General features: G+C 43.9%; 2 non-coding genes across 2 annotated transcripts; both read right to left on the minus strand.

Moving 5' to 3' along the window:
• Positions 1-3,880: 3,880 nt before the first annotated feature.
• Positions 3,881-3,955, minus strand: Trnat-ugu (transfer RNA threonine (anticodon UGU)). The gene has a single exon. It is a non-coding gene; the product is annotated as a tRNA-Thr (tRNA).
• Positions 3,956-4,362: 407 nt separating this feature from the next.
• On the minus strand, positions 4,363-4,437 carry Trnat-ugu (transfer RNA threonine (anticodon UGU)). The gene has a single exon. It is a non-coding gene; the product is annotated as a tRNA-Thr (tRNA).
• Positions 4,438-9,464: the final 5,027 nt, after the last annotated feature.

Below are 9,464 nucleotides of genomic sequence, written 5' to 3' on the forward strand. Positions count from 1 at the left end.
AATCAAATGAAACTATATGGCTACAGAGACCTTTTCAAGTCTCAACCATTTATGATTTGTATATGCAGACTGAAGCGACTAATTAAAATTGTACCAAAGCCAGGATTCAAACGCGTGACCTCACTAGGCAGATATACTAACCTCTACGGCACCCTGGCACATTGACTTTGCACAATTGCGCTGACAACATTAGCACCACTCCCTCCTCAATCTAAATTCATCAAAGATGTTGTGGACTTGAAATGGTCTCTGGAACAATATAGATTAATTTGATTAAATCACTTGTGCGTAGGTTTCAGACAGGACGCCAGTTTCGTTAGATGCTCAGGTGCTATTCCAATTCAATGAGAGATCCTCTTCAATGCTGTTCGGCAACGGCCTTGCCGCAGTTCCCGTGAGATCACCGTAGTTAAGCACTGTCGGGCGTGGCTGGCACTTGGATGGGTGACCATCCAGCCGCCATGTGCTGTTGCCATTTTTCGGGGTGCACTCAGCCTCGTGATGCCAATTGAGGAGCTACTCGACCGAATAGTAGCGGCTCCGGTCAAAGAAGACCATCATAACCACACGCCCCTCCTATCCACATCCTCAACTGAGGATAACACGGCGATCGGATGGTCCCGATGGGCCACTTGTGGCCTGAAGACGGAGTGCTTTTTTTCAATGCTGTTCGAGTTTGGGGTGAATACCAAATGGGCTGAGGTTTGAATGGGAATTTGGATCGAGCAGGGAGGCATGCTAGGGTAGTCCACGCGTTTGTGCAAAGCCACTGTGTCAGATTGGTGTAGTTGTTAGCACACCTGCATAGAGAGCAGGGGACCCGAGTCCGAAACCCGGCTTTGGTACAAATTTTCATTCGTCGATTCAGTCTGAATATATACATCACAGGTGTTTGAGACTTGACAGAAAAATGGAACTTTTTACAGGAGTTGCTAGTTGAGTGATTAGCAACATGTCGGTGGATGCGCTGTTGCTCCCACTGATGGCGATGGATTTGGTCTTGATCTGGATGAAGAAGAATTTATGGTTGCTTCTCCGTTTGACACTGTTGATCCTGGTGCTTATATTTATCCCAAGACAAGAGAGAACGGGATTGGAGAGTAGACAATTCTGAAGGTTGTTCGGGGTTTTCTAGATAGGTGGACAATATGATATGTAATGTTAAAATCTGAAGGTTTTGGTCATGGCCCTGCAGTCGTTCTGTAGGGAGGGGCAGATGATATGTGGTAATAGGAACTCTGTTTGGAGCCTCTTGTAAAGACTGTGGGTGTAGAGGGTGGGTAGCTTAGCAGCCAGCGATTAAGAGAGCTCGTTCCAACAACGGGAAGGCATACTCGCAGCAGGTACTGTGTACACAGCAACATGCCTGAGACGGTCCTCCTCCGCCACGTTATGTTATGTGAAGCGATCCCATGGTCCCCGGAGTGGAATAAAGCTGCCCGCACAGTGACAACTAAGTCTAGTATTCATCCCTACACTTCTTCTAGATAAGCATCAGACTCGGAACATGTCTGGTGTTTGACTGACTGGATTTCTCATAACAATACAATGGGCTTGATCCGTACACGGAAGGACTTGAAACGTTTTACACTATTCATCTTTTGCATAACTGCAACCAGCCGGAAGCAGCGGTTGTGCGCCGAATTCGTAACTTGTAGGACTTCTATTTTTTTGTTCAAATAAAGGAAACGGAAACGCCTTTGCAGTTGGTAGTGTAACGGCGACGGCGTCTGAAGTCCAGATGGAGCGAGCGAATGTATCTCTTTACGTTCGTGGAAACGCAAAATGGTGCTATCGGCGAGCAGCGAGGTACACTGTAATTGGAGAACAAAGTCTTGCTCGGAACGCGGCAACGGCTACGACTTCCTTGGTATCGAAGGACAGCGACCTCGTTAGTGAGGGTGATGACAGAATTTTATAGTTGACATGCGAATGGACCCAAGAGAGTACCCCTTGTTGCAATCAGCGACCCTGTAAGATGTCGCCAGGACCTTAGCGCTGGAGAACTACCCAGTACACTCTTTTTTCTTGTTTTGTCTACATCTACATCCATACTCCGCAAACCACCTGACGGTCTGTGGCGGAGGGTACTTTGAGTACATCGGTTCTCCCTTTTATTCCAGTCTCGTATTGCTCGTGGAAAGAAAGATTGTCGGTATGCCTCTATGTGGGCTCTAATCTCTCTGATTTTATCCCTCATGGTCTCATCTCGAGATATACGTAGGAGGGAGCAATATACTGCTTGACTCCTCGGTGAATGTATCGTCTCGAAACTTCAACAAAAGCCCGTACCGAGCTACTGAGAGTCTCTCCTGCAGAGTCTTCCACTGGAGCTTATCTATCATCTCCGTAACGCTTTCACTATTACTAAATGATCCTCCTGTAACGAAGCGCGCTGCTCTCCGTTGGATCTTCTCCATCTCTTCTATCAACCCTATCTGGTATGGATCCCACACTGGTGAGCAATATTCAAACAGTGGGCGAACAAGTGTACTGTAACCTACTTTCTTTATTTTCGGATTGCATTTCCTTAGGATTCTTCCAATGAATCTCAGTCTGGCATCTGGTTTACCAACGATCAACTTCATATGATCATTCTATTTTAAATCACTCCTAATGCCTACTCCCAGATAATTTATGGAATTAAATGCTTCCAGTTGCTGACCTTCTATATTGTAGCTAAATAATAAAGGATCTTTCTTTCTGTGTATTCGCAGCACATTACACTTGTCTACATTGAGATTCAATTGCCATTCCCTGCACCATGCGTCAATTCGTTGCAGATCCTCCGGCATTTCAGCACAATTTTCCATTGTTACAACCTCTTCATATACTACAGCATCATCCGGAAAAAGCCTCAGTGAACTTCCGATGTTATCCACAAGGTCATTTATGTATATCGTGAATAGCAACGGTCCTACGACACTCGCCTGCTGCACACCTGAAATCACTCTTACTTCGGAAGACTTCTCTCCATTGAGAATGACATGCTGCGTTCTGTTATCTAGGAACTCATCAATCCAATCACACAATTGGTCTGATAGTCCATATGCTCTTACTTTGTTCATTAAACGAATGTGGGGAACCGTATCAAACGCCTTGCGGAAGTCAGGAAACACGGCATCTACCTGGGAACCCGTGTCTACGGCCCTCTGAGTCTCGCGAACGAATAGCGCGAGCTGTGTTTCACACGATCGTCTTTTTCGAAACCCATGCGGATTCCTACAGAGTAGATTTCTAGTCTCCAGAAAAGTCATTATACTCTAACATAATACGTGTTCCAAAATTCTACAACTGATCGACGTTAGAGGTGCAAATGGCTCTGAGCACTATGGGACTCAACTGCTGAGGTCATTAGTCCCCTAGAACTTAGAACTAGTTAAACCTAACTAACCTAAGGACATCACAAACATCCATGCCCGAGGCAGGATTCGAACCTGCGACCGCAGCGGTCTTGCGGTTCCAGACTGCAGCGCCTTTAACCGCACGGCCACTTCGGCCGGCTCGACGTTAGAGATATAGGTCTATAGTTCTGCACATCGGTTCGACGTCCGTTCTTGAAAACGGGTCAGTCTTTATTCTGTTGCGGCCCCCACTAAATCTCCTGCACCAACCTCTTCATCTCAGAGTAGCACTTCCACCAAACTTCACCAATTATTTGTCGAATGTATTTCACTCTTGTTTTACATACAATTTTCACCATCTACAGCTCCCTCTAGTGCAACGTAGGCTATTCTCTCATGTCTTAAGACATGCCCTATCATTCTGTCCCTTCTTCTTATCGGTGTTTTACATATGTTTCTTTGAGATGATAATTAAATGGACACCCTAGCTGCAAACAGGCGTTGATGTACTTCATTGGGGACATGTTGAAAATGTGTGCCCCGACCGGGACTCGAACCCGGGATCTCCTGCTTACATGGCAGACGCTCTATCCATCTGAGCCACCGCGGGCACAGAGGATAGTGCGTCTGCAGGGACTTACCCCTTGCACGCTCCCCGTGAGATCCACATTCCCAACATGTCCACACCACTACATTCGTAGTGCGCCTAATAGATGTTTGCCCATCATATTCGTTACTCGTGGCAGATTAATCTACCAAGTCCCGTACGAGTTCGGGCATAGCGTGTGCGTTCGCACAAGAAGGTCAATGGCCGAGAAGCCATATATATATATATATATATATATATATATATATATATATATATATATTAACTATATATGACGGTAGTATCTGTTCCCGAAAGAACAGTTACCGTGGATGACCATGCAGCTTTGCTAGAAATGAGATGATAATTAAATGGACACCCTAGCTGCAAACAGGCGTTGATGTACTTCATTGGGGACATGTTGAAAATGTGTGCCCCGACCGGGACTCGAACCCGGGATCTCCTGCTTACATGGCAGACGCTCTATCCATCTGAGCCACCGCGGGCACAGAGGATAGTGCGTCTGCAGGGACTTATCCCTTGCACGCTCCCCGCGCACTACGAATGTAGTGGTGTGGACATGTTGGGAATGTGGATCTCACGGGGAGCGGGAGTTCGCAGTACAATTTTATTGTAATGATTTGTTACTTTCAATGTTCCAAAAATACTGCACAATCAAGTGTACATAATCCTAAACTGTGTTGCTATTTTGAATTCAAATCTGGTTACAGTTAATTCTTCTGCAAAACATCTCGTTGTAGTGCGGAGCTCCTAGATCGTGGATCTCGTAGCATGTGCTACTATACATGTACAAACTGCCTCTGCTTGCAGCGCCTTGTTTCCCTTTGCTGTTATTTCAGTCATTTACCTGTCGTTGTAAGAGTGGTCAGACAATTTTACATTTCCACTCTTGCGCTGGGAGCATTTGTAAGATATACAAACAGAGTACCCAGAAAAATTTAAAAAATCTACATGTTGGTTGAACTGTATATTAAAGATTTTAATTAAAGCTTTGTTGAATTTTACAATACAGAAAATTGTGGATAGTTTTCGCATATGTATACAGAACACTAAACTTTACTTGACTGGGTTAGAGAAAGTGAGCAGTATGTGAGGGGGTTTCTGAAGGGAAGATGTGCGATAGGAGGTTTGGGGAGGACATCTAACCAAGCTTTTGGAAAAGCAGTAAAGAAAATGTTGAGCGCTATATTCTTTGAGGTGGAAGGATGGGTCGACCACTGCGTTGATTTCTTCGTCAGGTAGGGGAGGACGGTTAATGTTTCGGAAGGGTAGGATATGGCAAGTTAGTAGGTGAGAGGTTGGGGGGCTACGAACGGTAAAGCATAGCATGGTCCAGTGGTTGACAGGGAAAGTACAAATAGGAAATCTGAAGGTGTGCAGTATGGTAGACAAGCGAAGGGAAATTAAGTTCACACAGGATCTGTGTGTGTGTGTCTGTGTGTGTGTGTGTGTGTGTGTGTGTGTGTGTGTGTGTGTGGAGGGTGGGGGGGGGGGAGGAGGAGAGCAAGGTGGAGTGAGTGGCGTTTTTGAGGATTTGGAGGCAGTAGCTAAAGGTTTGGTTTGATTAAGGTTTTGCACGTGTGAAGTTTGTTGGGGAGCTGCAGTTCCCATGTTCGGGCATAACTACTTTTATTCTATAGTGGATTCTATGTTGAGTGATCAGCAGGTGCGATTTCCAGCTTAGTTTGTAATCGAAGATTAGTCTGAGTTGCTTTAGTGTATTGGTTAACTGAAGAGGAAGGTTGTAAATGGTGAGGTAGAGACAATGGAAGTGGAAGTTGGTGCTGGCTCGTCTTATAAATATTGCCTATACATTGGGTTTCTTTAGTTTTGTTTATCAAGTAATTAAACTAAAAAATCCAGAAGTAGAATGGCTGCGCCCAAATTGTAATTTATCAGTCGTTCGATATATCATTTGAAATTCTGACACAAAAGATTTAAGGAGTAAAAAATAGGTGACGTTTACCATAGCGTACAGGAGATAAATGGTCGATGACAGGACTAATCCTTGGGTTACAGTTGCAGTTGGATAGAAAATCCAAAAGAGGTTATTGTTTATTTTACATAGGATGGACAGTTTGCCATAAAGGACGTAACAGGTGACTTTTAGTGTGTAGCAATAGATTTTGAACAGGAAACCATGCTACTCTAAATGAATGGTAAAAAGTTATCAGGCAAAGGAAGTTGTACTGGCACAGCATATCAATTTACTCATCTGAATGAAACATACACAACAGCGCTACTTTAAAAACCACATTATCAAGACTATTCCACAGATCAAGTTCATACTTCACTTGTATTGTTGCGTAACTTCTTAGTAGATAATAAAACCAAACATCATTGATTTTTGTTACCATTTTGCATCATGACGAGAACTTTTCACATTGTCCTCATACTGCGTTCCTGACCATCCTTTGCTTCTAAATATAAATATTTCCTTTGTGATAAGATCTTAAAAAGCATCATCAGAGAAGCATATTTTGTCATCAATGTGCACTCTACCTTGTACCCTACAAAAATAATCACTTTTAGGTTAATGTGAATTCAGTCCTAAAAATGGTCAATGTGAACAAATTCGAGAAGCGGCGTTATTCTAGTGCAGATCTTTTTTAGAGTATAGGGGCTGGCGATGTAGCGTGCCATCCCAGTGCCCTACACACGATTCAAAGTGCACAACGAGTCCACAGGTCTTGGGCTGAGCTCTAGAGATACCGAAAGCGTTGGGGAAGCAACGTTATTCTTGACTACAAAATCGACTCCTTAAGACAGTGGCATTCGTGGGAACTGGGCCCTTGGCGACGACGTCGCTTTTGATGGGCCTTTATTTTCAGATGCCAGAAGGCAGTAAAGAATTTCACTATTTCCCAGTTGAAATGCAAGAAATAAGAGGTGAGTTTCGTTATGGAACTGATCTGTGATTCACGCTTTTCCGATCAGGGGATCATTACTCGGGAACAGACAAAACTTATATGGAAGCTTACAGAAAATAAGACTCTTAACACTGCAAGGAACAAAAATGAGTAACTAACGAAAATATTTACTGATAGCTGTCGCCGGCCGAAGTGGCCGTGCGGTTAAAGGCGCTGCAGTCTGGAACCGCAAGACCGCTCCGGTCGCAGGTTCGAATCCTGCCTCGGGCATGGATGTTTGTGATGTCCTTAGGTTAGTTAGGTTTAACTAGTTCTAAGTTCTAGGGGACTAATGACCTCAGCAGTTGAGTCCCATAGTGCTCAGAGCCATTTTTTGATAGCTGTCATTGTGAACAAATTCGAGAAGCGGCGTTGTTCTAGTGCAGATCTTTTTTCGAGTATAGGGGCTGGCAATGTAGCGTGCCATCCCAGTGTCCTACACACGATTCAAAGTGCACTTCACATAACCACGTTAAATGAGCATGTTCTGTCTTTCGTGGAACACTTTGTTAACAGTAATATCATCGGCAGCTTGAATTTACACCACAAACTCTTACGGTGTTAAAAGAAGCAAGAATAGCAGGAGGGAATGCGTGTATTGTGTGACGTCTGTACTGGTAGTGTATTCAACCTCACTGTCTCAGAACATCGCAGAACTGAAGTACACTTTTCGTAACAGCTATCAAGTCAAGAAAACTAAACTCTGTCTTATTGAGCGTTAAATGCGTATGCAAAACATGAGGTGCCGACAATTCTGTTTATCCGAAGTAGCAAGGTGACGAAAACGTTGAGAGTATCCCACATTCATCATGTCACCGAATCCACATGATCAAGCGCAGCAGCGAGAAAAGACCGAATGTACCCGCCGGATTTTCCGCCGTACATAAAAGAGGCGAAGGGCAGTTGATGTGCTACGTCGCCCGTCCTTGCTTCTACGAACTTCCTTGAGCATCACACGTCTGTCTGCGAACTGTTATCTTGGCAGATAATAAAATCTAACAATCATCATCTGCTTCATACCGATTAGAATACAGCGCCTGATTTCACGCGATAAGTTAAGTACATCCGTGTGTGGCATATTTCGTAATAGCATTCATTGGCTCATTCCTATTTCAGTAACGAATGCTACATCTGGACACTTAAGGTTGTTGAACTTAAATGCCTTTCAACTAATTATTTCCTACAGCCATAGTTGCCATGGCACAACATTAACCATTTCGGCTATCTTCATTTCCACAACTGGGGTAGCTGTGGGGAGGAAATACCGAGAAATGTACCTGTATGGCATTACCCTGACCTGTATGAAGAAAGTGGGGGATTAGAATGGGTTAGTAGGAAGGAGTAAGTATCTGAAGTCACTGCAAGCTCGCTTGCTTTATGAGCCTGTTATTATAAAATTAATTCGTCGCTGCTTGGCCAGTACATAGGGTGAGGTATGAAAATGAACTAGTGTTACATGTTTTACCGACTTGAGTGATGACAGATTTTTGATCATTTGGACTAAAGATTTCCACCATAAAAAACTGTTTTCTCCATGCTGTTATCACACTCTCTTTTCGAAAGTCCCATTGACGTTTGTTGAGCAGATATGAAGTGCTTTACCACTGATCTGATGAACTCGACACAAATTGTGCAGTTTTGAAATTTTTCAGTTTTATTTCTTACATGTGTTCCTTGAGTGATCGCAAATAAGCAACGGAGCAACAACAGGTTTGTAATACAGTGTGTATAAATGAATATCGGGGTTTTAACGCTTTATAATATTTATTACATTAAACTTGCAGTTATAAATGATATGTGAAATGAAAGAGTAACTCAAACAGTTTTACCAAGAACCTTATAAATATTCAATGTGAGCACCAATTGTCACACGGAACACATCAAATGTTGATAAGTGTGTCTTCAGTGATTGTAGAAACAGCTGCTTCAATCCGGTTTCTTAATTGTGGGAGGTCTGCTGGTAGCGGAAGCACGTCCACGCGATCCTCGGTGAAGGAAAACATCGCATGGCGTTAGGTCGGATGAACGTGGAGGCCATGCAAAGCAGCTTATCAACGTTTGGGAAGAACTCGGCTATAGACTCGATGTGTACCGTGTGACAAATGGTGCTCACATTGAACATTTATAAGGTTCTTGGTAAAACTGAGTTGATCTTTCATTTGACATATCATTTATGTGATTCTTCAGTTTCTCCCGGCGTATTTGTTGCTCGAACAGTCCACGGGTATACTGCCGGTTCATAGTGTCCAACGGGCATAATATTTCGGAGATCAGTCATGTCGCCATCGTCAGGTGCGCTGATGAACTGAGCTCCTGGCGACATGTCTGATCGCCGAAAAATTGTGCCCGTTGGACACTATGAACCGGCAGTATACCCGTGGACGGTTCGAGCAACAAATACGCCGGGAGAAACTGAAGAATCACATCATATACCTTTACGGGGAGGAGATGTATCGCAGCATGAAGAAACTCGACAAGCTGTGCCACCGAAGAAGCTGTTTGCTGAGTGCTCCTGCATTCCTGAAGAGATGTCGTACCGAGCAGACTGTGCCAAACTTTGCTAAGGTCACGCATCACAGCGATTCTGCAGCAGCCAAGAGAATT

This window comes from Schistocerca nitens, chromosome 4 (genome assembly GCF_023898315.1).
Source record: "Schistocerca nitens isolate TAMUIC-IGC-003100 chromosome 4, iqSchNite1.1, whole genome shotgun sequence".
Lineage (NCBI taxonomy): Eukaryota > Metazoa > Arthropoda > Insecta > Orthoptera > Acrididae > Schistocerca > Schistocerca nitens.